The sequence below is a fragment of the Corvus cornix genome, chromosome 1, assembly GCF_000738735.6.
Source record: "Corvus cornix cornix isolate S_Up_H32 chromosome 1, ASM73873v5, whole genome shotgun sequence".
NCBI classification, from domain to species: Eukaryota; Metazoa; Chordata; class Aves; order Passeriformes; family Corvidae; genus Corvus; species Corvus cornix.
In genome coordinates this window covers 110,799,942-110,821,398 of record NC_046332.1, presented here as the reverse complement: position 1 = coordinate 110,821,398, position 21,457 = coordinate 110,799,942, and the positions used below count along the sequence as shown (strand labels likewise).

Here is a 21,457-nt window from a genome sequence, read left to right as displayed (position 1 = left end):
CTGATCAGCTCACCCAAGATGTAGAAAATTTCAAAGACAGGAAGCAACTTCTCCCAGATTCTCATTGCATTAATTAGCTTTGACTTGCCATTCCTTCCATGTATGCAGAGAACTTTAACTTCACAGAGATCCCTAGCACTGCAAGATGAAATAATCTGTAAATTCTGGGGGTTTTGTACAGCAAAAATGGGTTATGTATTCAACACAGGCAAATTACAGTTAAAAGACCTATCCTATGGTAATCAAAATATGAGCTATCAGTGTCAATTTTATTAGAAGTATTAAATAAATATATAGAAGTATTTAATGCAGTGGTACAACTACACAGCTGTTCACACAGGAATAAATGTGAAAAAAACCACACAGCCTTCAGTCCCTCCCTGTCATACATGTGTATGCAATGTATTGTTAAGAGATGGACAAATTGTTCATGCTTAATTAAAACCTAAGAAATAACTATAAAATTTAGTACGGCTTTTCTAGCACCTTAACAAGGCATAGATATATTGATTTTGGAACATCAGATAGTGTGGATTATTTTGCTGCAGCTATGAGGCTTGTAGGAAGAGGGAATAATTTTCTAACATGCTCTCATAGTTGAAGAATTGAGAGATGATCTCAGACACACAAAGCCATTGTTCTGAAATAAAAAGCAAGAGATTTCAAAGATCTGTGGGTTGGACTGGATGATCTTTAAAGACTCCTTCCAACACAAACTATTCCATGATTCTCTGAGTCAGTAAGATAAAGATGAATGGGGGATGATGGCTCAGAGCTTAGCTGGGTATGTACCAATTTGATTATTTGGGTTAGTTGTGCTGCTTAATAGTGCAGGTGATGGGTCCCTGTGGAGAATGGGGCTCCTCACTGCAGGAGAGAGGAGGATACATGAGAGGAGGAGAAATGTCAGCCTTACTTCCTCCTGGGGCAGTAAAAGAGAGAGACTTGTACTCTATAACCTGCACAGCAGGGAGAAATTAGCAGTGGACAAGAGAGTTTATAAAATGTCAAAAATATGTCTCTGTCAAGCCTCATTTCTGGGATTGTGCAGAGTATAGATGAGGCCATAGTTACTAGGCTCATCCTCAGAAGGTTTCCCCTCAGGGTCCAGACTGAGGATTAGGATGAAATGACCCTTTTGAGAAACAGCCACTGACTGCCAAGTAGGTGTCTTCCCCTATGGGCATTTTGTGTGAATTCTTCCTGAGTCACAATGGTTATTTACTTAACTTTCTTGCAGTCATGCACTGGAGGAAGCATATCACGTTCTTGGACACTCAGGGATAGGATCCAGGATTGTTCTGCTGTAGTTGGTATTTCCTCTGCTGTGGTGATGGGCAAGAGTTGCTGAGTTTCACATTGTTTGACTGGGTTCAGTCTAGACGTGATTGGTTTACTTTAGACTGAGTTTTGTTCTGCTCACACACTTGGTGGGACTGGAGAATGGTTTGAAGGCAAGGATGGACAGGTCTGTCCATCTTTCCAAGTAAAAGCTCCTCCTCTGTGGAATGTTACACCTTTATGATTTTCTGCATAGATTACTAGGCAAGGTATGCAATAGTCAGAAGTGTATCACCAACTGGAACTCCTCACATAAAGAGTGTCTCTTTAAAATGAAACTTACTGCTTTAAAGAGCTATTTCTGCTTAAGAGTGAAAGTAAAACAAAGGGGTTTGCTTAAAACCACCAGCTTCACTCCTGCTGTATTTTTGTCAACGGTAAAACTTATAAGAACAGTATGTAACACGAAAAAAGTTCATATTCCCAATAAGAACTGAGATAATGCAGGAGAAATAAGTAACAAATGCAAACAGTAAATCTCTCTAATGCAACCAGCAAGAAGGTTTGTTTCATTTTTCTTTGTCCTGGAGAATTCATTCCAAGATCATAAAAGGAAATGTATTTTATTTTATTTTGTTTAATTTAATTTAATTTTATTTTATTTTATTTTATTAACGAAAGCATTAAAAAAGCATAATGTGATGGATTTGCAGACGATAAAATTGCATCTCTTAAAACATAGAAGATCAAAATGTTTGGTACTAGGGAGGAACTGAAGAACAAACAAACAAACAAAAAAGAAGTAATTTGTTCTAAAATTTCATTGACTCTTACTAACATAGGAAAAGATGAAAGAAAAGCATGAGTAATTAAGACTTTCATTAAGGTGTTACTTTATTATGTGAAAAGGAGCACTTCAAGACAGTTAGGGGTGTCTTGTATTTTGGGATCAGGAAGATCCCTTGCTCCTGCAGGTACGAATAACTGGGTAGAAGAGAGTGTCCAGCTCAGCATCCTGCTGGGAGGCAGGAGCAAGTTGTCACCACACCAGGCTTGAGGCACCACCAGTCCCAGTGCCCAGCTGGCAGTCCCTGGGGAGTCTCTTTAGGAGAGGATGTGTAAACCAGGGGACAACCTGCTTGAGTTTATCTCAGTGAGAGAGGAGGACACAAACACACAGGAAATCAAATTGCCTTAATTCCCCCAGTTATTGCACAAACTGCACGCTACAACAAGAAGACAGCAGCTCATTGCCTCTGCATGCTGGAGCAGGACTAGCAGTCTCTAAGAATCGTGGTTTGAAAGGGGGTGAACATTTGAAAGATCTAAGAAGTTGTCTTGACAGGTGGGATCTGGCTTGGAAAGGGGAATAGTATTATGAAAATATAAATCTTTAATATTTTATGCTGTGTTAGGAGTGCAATCCAGTTTAAACAAAAATTCAGATTTTCTTCAACATATGTACAACAGACAGATCATGAAATCAAACTCAAATAATAGTTACAATTTTTTAAAAAAATCACTCTCTGGATTCATTAATTGCCTCTAGGAAGGCTGTTCTATACATGAAGCTGTTTCTCATCCTTAAAGGCTGGTTTAAAATGTTTCATTGGGAAAAGCAGCAAAATAAAGAAAAAATACTAGAAAAGAAAGGGTTCATTTCTTTCTTCTGTGTTAACAAGGAGGATACCATATCAAGAACATTGTCTAAGACTTAGCAAATTGCATTTCTGAGAGTCTGACTGCTAAGATTGTTCAGTCCCCAAAGCCTGTGGGAAGATTATTCAGCCATGAGTAGACTGTGTCACTGTTTTCATATCTTATCTGTGAGGAGCCAGCTCAACTCATGAGCATTTGCAAAAACTGGAATGTGCTACAGGGATGCCAGAGTGACTCTTGAGTCTGCAATAGTTCTGCCACTGGGTTTTCCTGTCTATAGTGTCGGGCTCAGGCTGTCCTAGGTAGTGGAGAGCTGGTGGCATAAGGAATATATCATGTGGATAAGGTTGGTGCTATTACTCCTCTTTTTATTCTAACCTAAACTCCATATTATTATCTGACAAGTGGTGCATGATTCCTAATCTGTTAATCTAACATGATTTAAAGGGATGATAAAAATAGTGTCTTGCTTTACAGGCATTTGTTTATGGAAGTAAACTTTATCTAGTGAACAAAAATTAGTGTGGATAATTCCAGGCTTACATTTCATGCATCCCAGTTCTTAGAATTGATGTTTTTTAAAATAAAGTATTAAGATTATGTGTTTCTGTAACATGTCTTATTTAGCAGTTTTACTGAATCATTGCAGTAAATATTGATTTAGGCAACTAAGTCTCCTGAGAGAAATTAGGCACCGAGGAACAAACTGCCTACAAAAACAAAATCAGATGTATTTAGAGGTGAGTAGTGCTTGTATTAGAGACTTAGAATGGCAGTTTTCAGATGCTTTATTGAATATTTTTTTTCTGTTTGGAGGCTGGACATTTCAGAAGTTTTTGTAGGAAGCTCAGCACTGCAATGATGGCTGAGCTAAGTCACTGGCTCTTCAGGAGTTCATCTGCTTTGATCTGTCAGATGTGAATTCTTGGGTACAATCTGGAGGACAAAGGTTTGGGTTCTGCATCAGGATCACGCTGCCCATCACATCCATCAGCCACGTCCAGGACATTTCTGAGAACATGACTGACAAAAAGCAGGGGAAAGATTTTTATAACTTGTTCTAGAGGATCTACTTTTCATCCACTGACACATAAATGAATGAATATTTTAAATTTTCATAGGTGAGCACTTAAACACATTATTGGGCTTTTGCTGAATAATTTTATTAGTGATATTTAATATTCTCTGTTCTGAGCAATATAAGTATGACTTTTTTGCTTATGAAAAAGGTCTTTTCTTCAAGAATAACCATCTTCAGAATATTGTAAAAAAGGGGTGACAAGTTGGGATAAGAACCAACAATTCTCAGTTTCTGTATGTAGTGAAATACTCCTAACAGGCATCTTTGCTTTTAGCCTACTTTTGTCTGCCTACAAAGAACTTTGCTTGTCAAGAATTGTAGGTACCTACTCTTCAAGTGGAAAGAATAGCTGGCCTCCAGCCTCCCACTGGGAGAGCTGAGAATTAAAAAGATCTTTTAGAGAACCTAAGAATGGCTTTAGCCCCTTCAGCAGCTGAATAAGGTTTTATAATAGAAGTGCAAACGCACATGCTGCAACTCTCAGTGAAAAGCTGTCATGATACCACAGTATTTGCAATCTAAACCTCAGCTTTTCCAAGCATTCTCCTGCACTTTATAAGTGCTTCTTATGTACAAATAATTTCTGGCATGGCTCTTGATAGTTCTTGATAAATATTTGAAAATTACAATCTCCCGTTACAAATGTGAATTAAATGGGTGTGCTGGGAGCTTTCTCCTCAGTACACAGTGTACAGCAGAATGGGCAGGGGCTGTCTCAAATGAGCTACAGAATTGTTAGCAGTGAACATCACACACCATAGGCAGGTGTGCACCTGGCTGCCTCAGCTCAGTGGAGCCCCTGGCGTGTTTGGGTACTGCTGTGGGTGGGGACCTTTATAAATGCACATGACAGCAGCTCCTGCCAGTGCCAAACTCCTCAGCATGACCAGCAAGAACTTCTGAGCTTCTTTGACGCCTAGAAGAAATAGTCACTACTCAGGACACAAAGGTTTGTACATCCAAGGCAGCATCAGCTGCTGGATGAGAGTGCAAGTCATGGAGCTGTAAATCCCTCTCAGAGGGCTGTGAAAGCCACTACCCCAACACCACTCATCTTTCCAAGGAGATCTCATTGCCCAATTCTTCCTGCATATTCTCCCCTTCCTCCAGTCCTGCTGGCTTCTCTTTGCATTTGTCCTTTTCTTCTCTGACCTTCAATAACACAATGCCACACCATTCATCATAACTTTATCTCCCGTTCTCCTCCTTGCCCCTTCCCTTGCACCCTTCTGCCTCTGTTCCGTGTGGCTCACTGGGAGATGCCTTTTCTCTCTTTAGTTTCCCTTTCTTCACTCCAGCTGCCCTGGACCTTTAGTTCCTGATGTCCTTCTGTCCCCCTGTGCCAAGGGAGGGACAGTGCTGGAAAGGTGTGCCTGTTTAAGAGGACAAGGGATCGTTTGCTTTCAGAATGCTGTGTTTTTAGGTCTGAGGCATTTAAGACATATGTATTTTATAGAGTCAGGAGTACATCTAACCCCATTGCATGCTCCTACCTTGTCTTCTGTCCTGCCAGTTTAAAATGGGCAAAATTTCCATTTATCCACATTGTATCATCCCATATGTTCTCTGCCTGGTCTAGCTGCAGTCTCTACTTGGGCATGTGCACATGCAGCCAGAAGTTGAGGGAGCATAACCCAGTTTCCTGCTGTCCACCCCAGGGAGAAGAGAGGAGAAGCTGAGACCAGAGTGACTGCACAGAGGATTCAGTCAATTCCCAGCCTCACGCCTTCCCACTCCTCCCCTGTTCCAGGAACTCTCCAGCTGTCTCTGTGTTTACTTCTGCCTTCCCTGTGGCATCTTCTTAGAGCCTCTGTTCCTCTTTTGTATGCTGGAGAGAATGTTATATGCAGCCCTCTTTTTTTCTCTTCTGCTGGACTGGGCATGCCTGGGCTCCTCCAGAGCTCTTATCCTGCCAAGGCAATGAAAGACAATGCATTCATTGCTTCCCCTCGTTCATGCCATCCTTAACAACAGCAACAACAACAAAATCCTCTCCATCCCAGCCTGGTTCCTCTGTGCAGTTCTCAGCTGACTTTTTAGTAGGCCTGTGTTTGTCATTCTGAGATTGACTGCACAAAAACTGTAGGTGTAAATTTAACAAAAATACATCTGTAAACATTACAGCACTCAGCACCATGGTTTTAAAAAATGTAAAGTAAAGCTGGCTGTCCATATCATAGGTTTAGGGTGGTAGCTAGCTTGGCTTTATTTCTAGGTTATGTTCCTTGATCCTTTTCCAGGTGAGACACTAAAGAAAAATACCCATAAAATTTCTGAAAGGAAAAGAAGAAGCATCTCAGACTGGTGTGGTGCCCTATTGTAACACTCAAACAGGATTTTTTAGAGCTAGATGAAAGCATGAGAAATTGGTGACAGGAAGGGTCAGTCAGTTGCAGGGGAAAAAACCCACAAAAGTTGCCCTCCTGGCTACATTCATGGACTGGATGACATTCCTGCTGCATGACAAATGTGCAGGCATCATCTTCCCAAGCTGGAAGGAGATACAGCAAGAATGTGGGAGAAACCAGATGAAGCCAAGAGCATGATGGAAGGATTTAGGAAATTAACCCCTTCTTTAGGGAAGGAACTAGGCTAGTGATAAATATCCGTAAGGGGAGGGGTGGTGAGGGAACAAAGATGGGAAACATGTCAGGCATGCTGAGAGGAGGCAGGACAGCAAGACATGGGATGCAGACCCCCTAAAAACTTGTGCAAGTTGGTCTCTAAAGGCTTATGTGACCTTTTACAAGCCTTTAACCTAGACATTGCTGAATCCTCATTGCTCAAGTCTCCATGCTCTTGGTTTTGTCCTCTTTCTGTCTTTTCTGGGCTGTCTGTGATGCTTTGGTGTTAGAGCAGGAAAGCAGCCCAGTTTATGGCTTCTACCTTGCAGCATTGCTGCCCAGCATATTTACTCCTCTAACAGTGCTGACAGTTTGTCCTGTCAATAGTCTGAGGTGCCATTTCTGGCACAATAATGGTGAACAACTGTAGTGGTGCGACAAAAATGAGGTTTCTGGAGCCTTTATTCCATGCACTCTTGAGAACCTCTGCATGGCCTCCTAATCATCTGCCTGCATGAGCTTGGCAGAGCCCAGGTGAGTTGTGGGGTTAAGGACCACATAGAGTGAAATAAAGCATCCCAGCTCCCAAGAAGTAGAGCCTAAGGGGGAGTGTACAGCAGATATAAAGAGTGATGAAATAACTGCATTTGAGCCTATTCTACTTCCAGAGTATATAGTGGATAAGTGGGAAGGCAGCTTACAGTGGATATGGAGTCATCATTAAAGCAAGGCTGCAAGTTCAGCTTGTGTACATCTCCAAACAAGGGAGGGCAGCAGCTTTTTTCATAGCTGGGTTCAGCTGTCTCACACATCCCTGTCTCACCCCTCCTCCCACTCCTGCATCCTGAGAAACACAGAGCTGTGCACCTCCAGAGGAAGCTGGGAAAGGAGGGAGGTTGATCATTAGGCTTTCTAGATTCCTTACTGCCAGACCCTCCAGAATCTGCCTTGAACAGCAGTGCGCCCCCCAAGCAGCCTTTCTCCAAAATATCTTGGGAAAGCTTGAGGTGTGGAAGCAAAGCCATGGGCATGCATGGAAACAACCCAGGTTATGCCATCTCAGCTAAAGGATCCCTCAGGATGCTCCAGAGCTTGGTAATTTCAGAATCATGGCTGTATTTGGCAAAGCAAGCCTGGAAAGGTATCATCAATTTTGTCTGTGTCTTCCCTGAGAGGCTCAGTTCACTGTGGCAAGGCCAGTGTGTGATGCTCCCTGCGGCTCTGAACGAGTCCAGCATGCACATGCAAATGGCTTCTACTTTCAGTCTGATGTAAACTCTGGATAATGTCTACCCAAGTAATAGGCAACTGAATAATGGACAGTTTCAGGCAGTCGTAATGTAAATGTCTATACTACTTGGCATATGTCTACAAATAACATTTATTTGCATTGTAAGCTTACTGAATCAAAGTGCCTACTGGAAAAAAGCTTGGAAACGTGCAAGGAGTCCCTGAGATCTGCACCAAGCTGGACCAGTGGAACAACAGAAGGTTTTCTTAAGCTTATTGGCAGTTGACCCTAGAATAAAAAGCTACAGTTTTAACAGTTTACAGACCACGATAGAAAAATAAGCAAAACTTTCATGGCTATGTGCTCAATTTCCTTGTTTACCACAAGGCTGTATCTTGAACAGTCACATTTCAGCTCTATTTTTAGGCAACATTCATGGAGAGGAACCACAAGATCCAGAGCTCCTATGAGCTGTGCGTTTCCCAGGGAGACCTCAGGGAGCAGCTGATGTCTTGTTTGCTCTTCCAAAGCGGGGGGGCTCTTTCCTGCCACAGCTCTTTCCTGCTCCCTCTTTCCTGCCACAGCCTTCTGAGAAGGGCAAAGGAGGCCATTTCTTCCTCACACCCCATGGGATGTGGCAGGGGCATCCTCACGGATGGACAGTGCTGCCAGCACTGACTCTGTGCCACATAATCCCAAAAACAACCTGCCAAGAGCTGCTGGATGAAGCAGAAATTGCATGTTGCAAACTAAGCCCAAAGTTTAATCATTCTTGAGGTAATGTACATAAGAAGGAAATGAAACTCCTCTCTAGAAGAGTGATATATTTGCTTATTGTCTGAGGAACTAAATATTGTGAAAAGGAAAACAGAGTTTGTAAAGTGTTTTAGCCATTTTTTGTGCAGCTCAGAGGGCAAAACCTTGCTTTTACTGACTATGGGCAAAGTGGTAGAAACCATCCCCTGGTGAAAGACTGAATTTAAAGTAGAAGAGTTGATATGATTATACCATAAAATTCAGTCATACTGAAAATGAAAGCAAAACCCATGAAGGATTTACATGAATCCTTAAAGTGACATTAACTTCATGAAAAACCCACTTCATTTTGTCTGCAAGCATCTCGGAGCAGGAGGATTTAGTGCTGACGAAGCACACAGTTTATTTAAACTTACCCTTCAGCAGCTGTAGAGGGAGTTGAAACATCCCCACATCCCCTCAGGGGCACCTGGATGAAGGTGATGGGTGTGGTTCAGGACCATAGGGGAGGTGCAGCTCTCATCGCTCTGTTAAGAGAAATAATCTGGGAATAACTGCTGGGATGCTTATATGGCATAGCTAACACAAATAAATCAATTTAGCAAATGCTGCTTTTCCCTTTCCCCCTAAATGTGTTCATGGATCCTGTGCAGCACTTACAGAGGTCAGGCAGAGCAGCTGTTTCCCTCATAATTCCCCCTTTTTAGTCACATTTGACAAAACTCTGGTTTTTTTCTCTTCTTGGAAAGACAAATGTCTGATGTCTGCTCAAATTTACTGGGTAAATAAAACACCGGGTGGTGTCCCTGTGTACATTTAGGAGTGTAAAAAGTGGCAAAATAGGTTTGTTTGGGCTGCTCTAGACTAAGGGCAATCATTCCCACAGCACCCACCTCTGTGCTGCCTAAAGGCAGCCAAAGGGCCTCTCTCTGAAAAGGCCACACATTTACCTTTGGACAAGCGAATCTCCCACTTTTTAGCTTTTATTCCATTTGCCCCCTTCAAAGATAGACCAAATATGATGATTTGCTACTAAGATTAGATTATAATTTTAACCTGTTAAATAAAATTTGTACAAGCACAATATAATGGTTATAATTATAAAATATAATTTAGTATCATTATTATCAATATCTGAAAATGGAGCTGGAATAATACCTGTATGACCAGCAGCAGAGAACCCATGTCTCAATGCTGAGTCTTTCTAATGAAGATAAATTGCATTTAGATACTTTCATGCATGCTTCAGCCTAGTCAAGGAAATTTGTTGGTTTTTTTCTCTTTGAAATAATAAATTTCTGTCTGTACCTCTTACCTCCAAACCAAGTATATATAATATAGATGTCCAAGAAACCTTGGGAATTACATAACAATCAAAGTTCAGTGACTACAGATTAACATTTGTTAAATTCTTTTTGCATTGAGGTTTATCATGTAATGTAAACTCCTGGTAATCCCAAAATAATTCACAGGTTTTTAGTGGTTTCAATAGGGATCAAAGCAGACACATCCCAGAGAGATGAGGAAAAAACAGCTCACAGTAAAATAAAACAACCACTTGGCCACAAGAAAAATGCTATCAACTACAATTAAACTTCGTATGATGTACGTAGATGTAATTTTTGCAAAAATACAGGCAGCCCCTACCTATTTTTATACCTATTTGGTTATAACACTTTTATAACTGGTATAGACCCACAGACGTATTTTCCCTTTCCTGGTGGTGCTGCAGCTTGTCTGGTTTTGCACCTGACAAGCTGAAAGCATCTACATTCTAACCTTGTCCAGAAAGAAGATTGTACCAATTTATCTCAATCTTTTCTAAATTGGAGTAGTTAAATTGATACGTGTGTGTGTGTGCAGCTGATGGTGTTGATCTACACTTCTCTTCCAATTAATCTCTCTGGCAGCTGCAGCACATCCTGCCTACCAACCAGTCCCTGAGTGTGCTTGGGAGAAGTTCAAAGACTGCAACTAGAAAAGGACTGGGCTGCAAATGAGCCAAAGCAGAACTGAAACTGAAGTCCCAATGTGTTTTGCTTATTGCTCAGACCTTCTTTGTAGCGCAACGTCTCACCGTGCCCCAGATTAGGAGGTTTGTCACCAGGGACTGTTTGAAGCCTGTTTGATAGACCACATTTTCTAATGCTGTTGAAATACATTGCCCTTTTTAGAGGTCCAGCGTAGAAATAATTATTTGTCTTTATAGGCCTCAAGCTTAATAACCACCTTTAAACTTAGTCATTCTCACCTTTCTCCTTAGGATTTAATGTGACCAACATTTAAACAGACAGATTCTGATGCTCCCATCACTCTTAAGTGGTTCCTCTCACCACCAGCATCTTGTCCCTGTCCCTGGGCTCCCTGTTTCACCATGCTATTGTAAATATTTGTGCAGTTCCTTGAGGCGAAAAAAGGAAGGAAGAAAGGGTTGCCTTTAACTGTATCAGCCTCCTGACACTACTTTGCCATGTGGATATAGAACCTATTTTGCCAGAGAGGGGAGCAGGCAGCATGGCTGAGAATGATGGCTGGGAGCCAGGGGAGAGGAGGGTACCACCTTTCAGTGGCTGTGCTGACTTGCAGCATTTGTCAAGCTGTACACCCTTCAGATCAACCTTTTATTTCACATGATGCCTCCTCCTAAGGAATTCTCCACTGGCATTTGTCATGTTGACTAAGTATATCTAGTGGTGCCTCATGCTGGGAGCTGAGCCTGTCTGGGGCTGACTCTCACTGCCTGGGATGCCACGTAGGAGTCCTGGCCACTGGGGTTCAACCCTCAATTATTGTCAGACATTCAGTGATAACAAGTGGGCACAAAGACTTTGCTGTGGCCTATCTGAAAGATGGGAGTAAACCTAAAGCTTATTTGCTTACCTGGGCCTGTAATTAAACCACTAGGGCACTAAAGTCTTAATCCAATTGAAAGTTCTTTGATTACAGCATTTAAAAATGTGCCTTCATTACAAACTCAGCAGGCCCAATTATTTTGCAATTATAAACATTAATAAGTGGTATAGGAAAATCAGGACAGCCTGGAGGATTTGAGGATGGCAACTGCTCCTGAGAAGGATGTGGATGTGTTGCTCAGGAGTGATCAGAAGCTGCTGCCAGGCAACAAGGGACCTGAGAGGAGCCTCCTGGGATGAGGGGCAGGACCTAGATCATCTCATCTTCCAGAGGGAGATGAGATTTGTGAGGGCCTCCCCACCACTGCAGAGAGCAGCTCCAGGGAAGCAGAGCAGGGACAGGTGCTCTTTTCCTCAGGGCTGCCAGAGAACCAAGAACTGGCAAATGACTTTGGTTAAAACTCTTTCAAACTGGCTTTATCATATCTGTAGCTGCGAGATAAATGGGAACATCTCATTTAGCAAGAAAAAGGACCCAGCCCTGGCCTTGTGTTGGTCTTTTTGGATCAGGGCAGAGAAATCCTGGTGGTCATGAAAATGACCATGACAAAAGAAGCTTTTCTAATTCAGCACAGTCTTTGTTCCCACACTTGCCTTTTTGTTGAAGCCTTGTTTGAGATCCTTGGGTTATGACTTAGGCTTGACTTAACTAAGCTCAGGCTCTTTAATGTAGTTTTCTCACCAGCTACTGTGCTGGTCCATTGTTGGAGAAACAAGAAACAGGAGATGAAAAGAGGCCACAGACTGGTAACCATTTCAAATTACAAGAAATAATCAAACTAATCTCCTTTTATAATGCCAAGAATGAAGAAATGGTAGTAAAGAGACAGTTACGTGAAAAGGTTATGGATTCATAAATTAGTGTTAAGGGCACTCAGAAAACCACAACCCATTTTGGTTGAAGAAAGTTCTGGTGATCACTGCTGCTTCATGGCTCACCTGCTGACTCTACTGTATTGCCATTTTGGAGGCAGGTGGACTTCGAGGTGACGGCCTAGGCAAGGTTTGAAGGCCCTGTCTCCTGCCAGTGCAAGCTCTGAAGCAGAAGAGGCAGTAGATGAGCAGGTAACAGTCTCAGGGTTTTGAACTCTACCTGTTATCTCTGCCTTAGAGAAGAAGGCTCCCCATGCTTGATGGAAGCACATCTAGCACAAGAACAAGCAGCATCTCAAATGAAATGCTCTCGTTTTAGGAGGCTGAGAAGCAGAAGTTCGAGGTAAATATAAAGTAACTGAACATGTTACTTCTTATCACCCAAGGTACGGTAACTTGTCCTGAGGAAGCTTCAACCGGAAGGTATTGAGCCTTGACAGAAAACCTCTCCCCGGAGGTTCAGCCAGGACAGTCCCTGTCCTTTTCCATCCTTATGGCCTCATCTGTGCCTTCCTGCCCTCCCCACCAGCGCTCCTTAGATACTGCTGTGAGCCAGACCAGGGAGACAAAAGGAGAGAAAGAAAATGCCTTCTTCTGAAGGGTGAGTTTAACTGGCTCCCAGGAGAATTCCCAGTGCCAGCAGGGAGGAGGATGAAGAGGAGGAAGGGTGGAAACAGGTGCTGGGCACAGCAGAGGGGGAGTTTTCAGCTACAGCAAGTGGTTAGACAGGCTTTTTGCTGTAATGTCAAACCACACCTGGAGTTACACCAGCGCAGAGCCAGGCGCTGTGAGCACATGGGACAGGCGACATGGCCTTCTGGCACTGCTCCATTTTGTCACACTGTTAGAGCAATGGCCTTCCCATCCAAGGCTGGTATTCCCTGCAGCCTTAAAGGAAGTGTTCAATTACCAGGTGAGTCCCATTAGCTGCAGGAGTGGCCCTGAAGAGCTGAGGCCTCTGTGTGCTGGACAGACAGCACCTGAGTTCTTGTCAAACACAGCCAGGGATGTCAGATAAGAATTACAGAAATATGGTAGTGATGAAAGAAGGAACTGCATTCCATTCTCTGAAAACCAAAAAGCTGTTGAAAGAAGAAGAAAACTGCCACAAATTCAGCTTTGTTTTGGACTGGGGCAGATATTTCTATGCAGTGTGATGCTGACAACACAGCTGCCCCTTTGCAGCTAAGCCTTGACACCTGTAATGAAGGTTGTTTTGCTTTCTTTTGCCATTAGCATCTTCAGATGTATTCTTTTGTTTAGCAAAATGTTATTTGGCTCCCTCTAAAGCCAAAGGTAGATGTAACTCGATTTTTCTCCTGAACATCAATCTATATTTAGGGCTGTGTAAACCCTCAAGGCAATAATTGCTCAGAAATAGACTGTACTGTTCAGTGTGGGAGCCCAGGCTGCTGTTACAGAGTTTTGCCAGCTGTGAGGAACTGCCAGCACACCTCCATCTCCTGGGGGTATAAAGAGGCAGAGCTGCCTCTCTGCTGCCAGAAGAAACCCCTTGTGCAGTCACGCTGGCAACACTGGCAGCACTCCTTCCCTCCCGGGGCTGGATCTCTGCTGCGGCAGAGAGACACAAAGGTTTGTGCATTTACCTGCAGCAGGGACGTTTTGTCCACAGAGTGCACAGGTTGGACTTTTGTGCAGCAGAAGTGGTACCTGTCGTGCTTGACCTTGATGTCTGCACATTTTATTTCTTTCAGCAAAAGGTTCTGGCTTCTGATTTCAACTCACACATTTTGGGGCTACTGGTGATGGGCTATTTAGCATATTAATGGGATAAACACTCCTCATCGAGTCATACTTCATCACAGATTGCTTAACTTCCCTTGCATTATCTTATGAAACAGCGTGCATCTATTCAAATAACATTTACTCTTAATATGTCTGAGATGTTAATGGAAGTGTAAAATAGATGTTTAACAACAAGTTCTTCTCCCTCCTTAAATTTTTGCTTCATTTGCTGTTTTATTTAAATGAGGGGTCACAGCTGGCCATTGAATAACAACATTTACTTGGTTTTGTAAAAAACATGCCCTCCTGTAACATCTTTGAAAAGAGGTAGGCATACACTGACAGCTCCCTTCTCTTTAAGGAGAGGGCTCATCCCTTTGCCTCAATGAGAAAACATGCAAAACAATGCTGTCATTTAAACCAGGCTGCTAATACCTGGTCCTGCAAGGGTTAAATGGTGTCATTGCAGTTTCACTTCCTCTCAGACAGAGCAAACCACACTGTAAGAAATAATTTGTTTATATTCCTTTCCTGTTCCAGACAGAGTTACCAAGCCCATTAATATGACTACTGCATCAAACACTTGCATTCCTTTCACACGAGGCAATTTAAGAGTAATTTTTTGAGCGAGTTTTCTTTTCTTGACCTCTAAATAAAAGTGATCCTCAGAAAATTTTGCATTAGGTAAGTAATTGGCCTGGATAAAAGCCTTTGCTCTCTAGAAGCATTTTCAAGTGTTTGGAGTGATAAACTCCATCTTTAGGGACCAGTAATCCAGCAGACTGTTGTGAATCTGTAAGTGGCAGATACAATAGATGTGCAAGCTCAGGTATGCATTTCAAGAGAATACATCTTGGCTGCTATTAAACAATCACTGGATAATGCAAAGTAAAATGCTTTTTAAAAGAAGTTTTATGAAGTCTGTGAGCCTGTTGGATCATAGATAAATGACTGCTAAAAGAAAAGCTCATTGGCAGCAGCATGTGAGACCAAGCTATAGATAAATTCAGTATGAAGCACCTGAATGAGCACAAGCTGGGGACAAGAGGGGAAATCCAGGATGTACAAGGCTAATTCCAAACTCTGCTGTACGATGCTCAGCTTTCTTGCTCAGGCTGTACTCTTTACTCAGTTGCACAAGAAATGGTGACAAGATTAGTGTCAAGCTACCAGAACTTTTTTTAGGTTACTCTAAGGAATGAAAGCAGGACAGAAGAGTCTGGGGAAAGGTATGGGAAGGGAAACGATATGCTAGGAGCAGAAAGAAGAATTTCTTCTACTATACTAACTTTTTCTCCTCTGTAGTCTTCTTTGGGCAGCCTACTCTTGCTCCAGGGACAGCTGTACAAGCTGTAATTTGACAAAGGTCCTTTTGCCTGACACTTTTGTATTCCCTGCTGCCTTATTTCCTGTAGTCAAAACAAGCAGGAAGCATGTCTGCAAGGAATGCCTGTGTATTTAAATGGTGCAGAGGATGATCCTGTGGAGAAAATGGCCTTGTTTCTTGATTCCACTCTTCTCCTTTGCCATGGTAGGTCATTTCCATGTGCTCTTTCAATGCTGCTCCTCTCCCATATTTTTTCCTCTGCCTGCTTTGAAATTAAATCAGATAGCACCCTAGCCCAGGACAGCAGGCTGCAATTCAGTCTTTTCTAGCAGGAGTTTCAATGGAAGGTGGGAATTCATTGTGTGGCAGGACTGGAAAAGGCTCTTCAAGTAGAGCAGTGCTGCTGCACTAAAAATTTCTTGCAATGGAGAAACACTCAGATATTCTTAATTTCAATGAAACTGTTGGTAGTTTTCATGTTTACCAAAGATTTATCATGCATATGTATTTAAATAAAGGCCATGATATTTGCTTAGCAGCAGGAGGGCATTAGTGTGTGACAATGCTCCCCTGCATCTGTTCCCCAGGATCTGGCCAAAGCAACCTTCCCATGCACTGTATGAAAAAAAAAAGTCCTCTGAGTTGACTTCTCTTAAAGATGTCAACCCAAAACTTTCTTCTGTAGTTTTCTCTAATGCTGTTACTGACCTTCATGCTCATTTTCTTAACTCATTTGCAACAGTCTGCCTTTCATGTGCATGACCTCAGCCTCTGAGGCAAGTAGGAGTAGAGACTCCTTCACATGGTGAGCTCGGTTCCTCCATCCCAGGAAGTTGCCTCCACGCTTCGTAGGCACAGACTAAAACTACTGAAGGAAGGAAAAGTTTACTCAGTGCTGGATGGGGAGTAAATATTAAAGTCCATTTCACATGATGATTCAAAGGATGAGAGAAACTCTGAGAGCTTAGAGAGACCCTGCAAAGGAGAAAACAGAGTCACGGAAGACTGATGATTTACACTTAGTATTTGAAAGACATATACACAAATCCTAGTTAAGTCCCTCTGATAAGTGAATCACCGCCACCAGTTTTAAAATGTCAAATGATCCTAACGTTCAAAATGATTGCTGAGATGGCAGTTCTTTTCTAAATCCCTGTTTTCAGTTGCTCCATATCTTACCTTTGGAAGTGAAATTTTTCCATTAGCCTTGACTTGGAAATGAAAAATTGTGCACCTTGAAAACTCAATTTCAAACAATGCTACCCAGCATAAAGTAGACTCTGTTCTTCTGAAAAATATGTGGCTGCCTGACATTTTCTAGCAAAGCTGTTTGCTTTATAATTTTCAGTCTTACGATTCTGACAGGTTGGGAAAAATGTGCAAGGAGAAATACTACGCAGATATTAGGGCTTAGGAAAAATTGCTCTCTATTTGGCAAAAGTTGATTTTCATGTTTTATGTTCAGAAAAAAAGGAATTACTGGTGACACAGATACTCTTACAGAGTTTTGAAACCTTACAGAGTTTTGAAACAAATCACTATCTGATTTTATTAAAGGGATTATTTGGAAGCATCATACAGCTCCTGTATAGGTGCAATAATACAAGTCTTGTATTCTGCATGAACTCTACTTCCACGAAGCCTGAAGCCCAAAGCCCACCCAACCCACCACCTGTGGTCAGGTTTGTGGCACTGGAGCCAGAGGAAGGCAAATACTCGGGGTGTGGTGGAGACAGGACTGCAGCCTGAGCAGAATTAATTGCAGGCCTTGTGGTGATCAGGGCTCCAGAGAATGTGCTCACCATGGCCTGGATAAAAGAGCTCCCAATGGAATTTTAAAAAATCAGGATTTCTTAAGCTCCACCAAACATTTGAATGGGGGAGAGGAAGTGCTCTGGTTCTGTGCCTCTGCTTGTGGATGGTGACTCCACAGAGTGACATTTTTGCCTGCAAACACAGCTCTAGGTCGTCAGCTGAACTGTGGCTACCAGAAAAGCAGAACATTTGTAACAAAGCAGGTATCCTGTGTCTGGAGCAGGGGTTGTCTTTCCATGCCCTGCAGGCTCACTGAGCGGGGTAAGGTGAGGGTGAGCAATCACTTCCTGCTCTGCTGAACCTGATCAAAGCATTTCCAACTACCAGCTTCAAATAACAAGGGGGCTGAGAGAGACTGTAAAGGTTGTCAGGGGTCCATTTTTAAAAATCAGGAATCATTGCTCTCGCAGCAGAGGGGTCTCTTTTCGCTATGTTTTATACGAATCCCTTTCATAAATGGTTAAGGACACGCAAACGACCCGTTCCCACCTAGGCAGCAACCTCCCTCTGGCACAGATCCATTTCATTTCTGCAAAGTACTTAAGTACATGCTTAACTTTAACCACCTGAACTGTCCCACTGGAGCCACGGGGATGACTCATGAACTAAAGTTAGGCCCCTGCTTGCGTATCCTGCTGACTGTGGGCTTCTGCAGTATCTACTGCCAGATGTTTGGGAGAGGAAATGAAAGAAACTCTGTAGTGGACAGTTAAGGGAGTAATTAACTAACAGAGGAAACTTTGTATTGCTTCCAAATATCTGAAAAGTGATCTAACGTGACAGTTGATATTTTGGTAGTCCAGATATAGGTTTAAACCATTTTTAGTCCTATTCAGGTCTTGATCTTTTATGTTTAGTCTCCTGGGTTCTTCTCTAATGCTCCAGTCTGTCCACACTGGGCTTTATCAACTATGTGGTTTTTTCCTAGTTTAAATATGCATTAATATTCTTCAGGCACTTACCATTAAATGCAAAATTGCTGGATAAGAAGGAAGAAAAATGCTATGCTCAATGGATGTAATGCTTCTCTGTAGAAAGGCTAGAGTAGAAGATGGTGGGGTTTCCAGCATACCTCTACTTTTGCAACCCACATGCTGGTATCTTTTCTTTTTTCCTTTCCAGCATTTCCTTTTCATCTTTCACTTGGACTGTCTTCCAAAAGCTCTTTAAGGGAGCACAGCACAATCTCTGCCCAAACAGCACAGTGCTGGGATAGTGTTAACAGGAGACTTCAGCCTGAAAATCTCACAACAATTTCCTATGCCATAAGCAGCACCCATCACAATAAGGTCTTTCATTCGGATTATACAACCCCGCACAATGGCCCACACCGGGCAGCTCCCACAGCCAGAGCCCAGTGTTCAAGGCAACCCTTCCCACAAATCCCACACAGCGGGATCCCTCCGGTGTGTTCCCCGTAGGATGGATCAGGCAACTGTCACTTGCAGGAACTCGTGCATTTTGTGGAAGTGCTGTTTTTCCAGCTCTGGGTTGTGTGGAGTTCTAGAGAAAAGTGTTGCAGACTTGTGACAGGCTGTCGCAATCTGAGAGAGACAGTGAGAGATTTATTAGGGGACTCTCCTTTGTCTCAAACACAGCCTTCTTTGAGGGCTGATGCTTCATTTCTTCCTGGTGCCACCTCTGAGGGCTCTAATTCCCCAAGTGACAGCAACAGAATAAAACTCCCCATCTTTGTCTCATTGTCTTTGTCACCAGTGTGGACTTAGCCCATTGCTTCCTGAAATTGCCCTGGACTGCTCATACACAGATGACCACCTCAAATCCTACCTGAGCTGCTTTCACAGGGCCATGCTGGCTGAGCTGCTGTTCCATTTGCTGGCAGTTCCTTGCAGAAGTCAATCCCTGGCTGGGTCTCCCACTTCCTTTAAAAGCAGGCTGCTCCAGCACAGGCCCGACAGGCTAGAAGGGGACTGAGCAGGAAGCCTTGTCTTGCTAATGCCTGGTGGGGTGGCTTTATTCTGGAATAAATTCCTCTGGAATGAAGGCATGCAGGACAATCCTTTCTGCAATCACCAGCTTAGTTTTGAAAAGCAGCGGAGAAATAGCCCACAAGAGGCCACACTCGAAATGAAACTGACTGCTTCAAATTCCTTCGGTGTGAGTCCTGCCTTTCCTTAACGTCCATGGGAACTCTGCCAGTAATTGCCGTTGTGCTACAGTTTCTCCCTTTGTATCAGTGTCCAGCAAAGCCTGATCTCCACATCAGTGCAGAAGATGGCACAGCACTGATTTCTTGTCTGAAAAAGCACACAGAGGTATTGTGAATATGTACCTTATTCTTAACTTTTATCCTATATGACAGCTACTTTTACTTATGTCATACGCTGTACAGCAGACCTCTCTTCCTTGCTAACACTGGAAAGGAAGCAAAGGCTTGTTGTTTCTCTGAAGTACTAGAGCTACTCTTAATTTCCATCCGAAAAAGCCCTTCCCACTATTTATTCTGTCCAGAAAAAGATCATAGATGGCAGTGGGTGAAACGCTGACTGATATTTTAGAAAATTCCTCCAGTGCTCTTCTAGCAGAGGGGGCAGGAAGGAAATATATAGCTACAGTTCTTCAGTCCCACTAGGTACCCCTAAAGCCTAAAAAGTCCTTAGGGTGTATCTTTTTTAGAATTATTACTCAGCTTTCAGTCTACTCACATGCCTATATAACAAGCACAGCCACCATCAGTGCTGCTCCATACTGAGTTTAGAATAAAATTCAGCACAAAAATCAAACACTCAGCTGGGCAAGGGCATTCAAGAAGGTCATAGGCTGTTTTCTCCGGTGGGGGAGGAGGGTTTCTGCAGTAGGTAGTTCCTCTCTTTGGTGTTTTTTGAGCAGGGTTTGAGCAAGGAGCCGTCCATCTGGGGAATTCTCGCCTCCCCCTGGGCAGCTGCTGTCAGGGCTGGCAGCGCTTGCACAGCAGCTTCTCCATCTGGGAAAGCAGAGTCCCCACCCTTGGTGCCCAGCTGTCAGTCTGCTCGGGGTTTTGCAGTCTGGGCTCACACTCCCAGGCAGGTGGGTCAGTAACACTAAGAACTTCATGACAAAATAGATGTAGGCTCATCAATACACACCAATATAAAATTGTTTCAGGGCACATGACCATTCACAATGTATCAGCTTGCATTCAGCACTGCCTTAGCTTCCAGTCTATGGGAGTGCCTACAGAACCTGCAGAGCGACCATCGAGGTTGCTTGTACTGGACCAGCAGCTCTCAGCCTGCCGTGAATGAGGAGGAAGGAAAGGGAAAGAACACGCAATTCCCTTGCTCCTTGTGCAAACAGCAGCTGCAGCCCAGCTCCTGGCCTGGGTCTGTGGGTCTCCCCTGATGAGGCTCCTGTCCATTATGGTTTTCCATGTATTGCAGCAGGAGACTTCTTACTCTGATCTATCTCACTGCTTGGTAAGAAGTGAGAATGCCTTTGTAAGAAAAGGTGCAGCTTTCTAAATAACGTTACAGCTCCTATTCTGGACTGCATCCTAAACCTTGCTAGGAGGTGGGTCCAGGGCAGCTGCTGCCCCTGTACCAGGTCCTGATGCCAGCTGAGTCCCTGGCACTGAGGTCCCAAGGCACCTCCCCAGCCTTGGGACATCCCATGCCAGGGGAGTAGGTGGCATCATTTTGGGAACCTCCCCTTCATCTCAATTCCACATCTTGTGACAGGGAGTTTAACTAACATTTCCCACTGTGGTTTGACTGACAAACCAAAATATTTCCAGTGGTCCCTCACCTTTAAGGAGGATTGGAAGAGTGATGCAGGGAGTTTGGGCTGCAGTCAGCCCCTTTCATCCTTTCAAAAAGGGGATTCTGGATTTGGATGGCAGATACTTGACTTGCAGGTAGGTTTAACCACAATATCTTCCCAACTCCAGTTCTTTGCTGTAGGCATCAGATATGTGACTTTGCTACTCTTTTCAGGCTCACTCTGTTTTGACTATTTAATATTACCATGTACATTTCTGGCTGACTTGTTTCATACATATTTCTGAGAAGAAAATTTGTTTTTATAAATGCATAGATGAATATAGCAAATTAAACTGGTAAATTAAAATTAGCATCATCTCATCCAAGTAAAGAGACTACACTACAAGACAGCTGTACTGCAAAAGTGCCTTGTAATACCCATTTCATTCTTGTAAACAATGCATCTCTTTAAACGTGGACTGCAAAAATCTCACACAATACTTTGGTTCAGGAA

General features: G+C 43.0%; 1 long non-coding RNA gene across 1 annotated transcript; it reads right to left on the bottom strand.

The window, feature by feature from the left end:
* Nucleotides 1-1,996: 1,996 nt before the first annotated feature.
* Nucleotides 1,997-19,264, bottom strand: LOC109143894. Its single transcript, XR_002044290.3, has 3 exons — nt 19,034-19,264; nt 8,989-9,099; nt 1,997-3,963 (listed from the first exon to the last, which is right to left on the bottom strand). It is a non-coding gene; the product is annotated as an uncharacterized LOC109143894 (long non-coding RNA).
* Between the last annotated feature and the right edge of the window lie 2,193 nt (nt 19,265-21,457).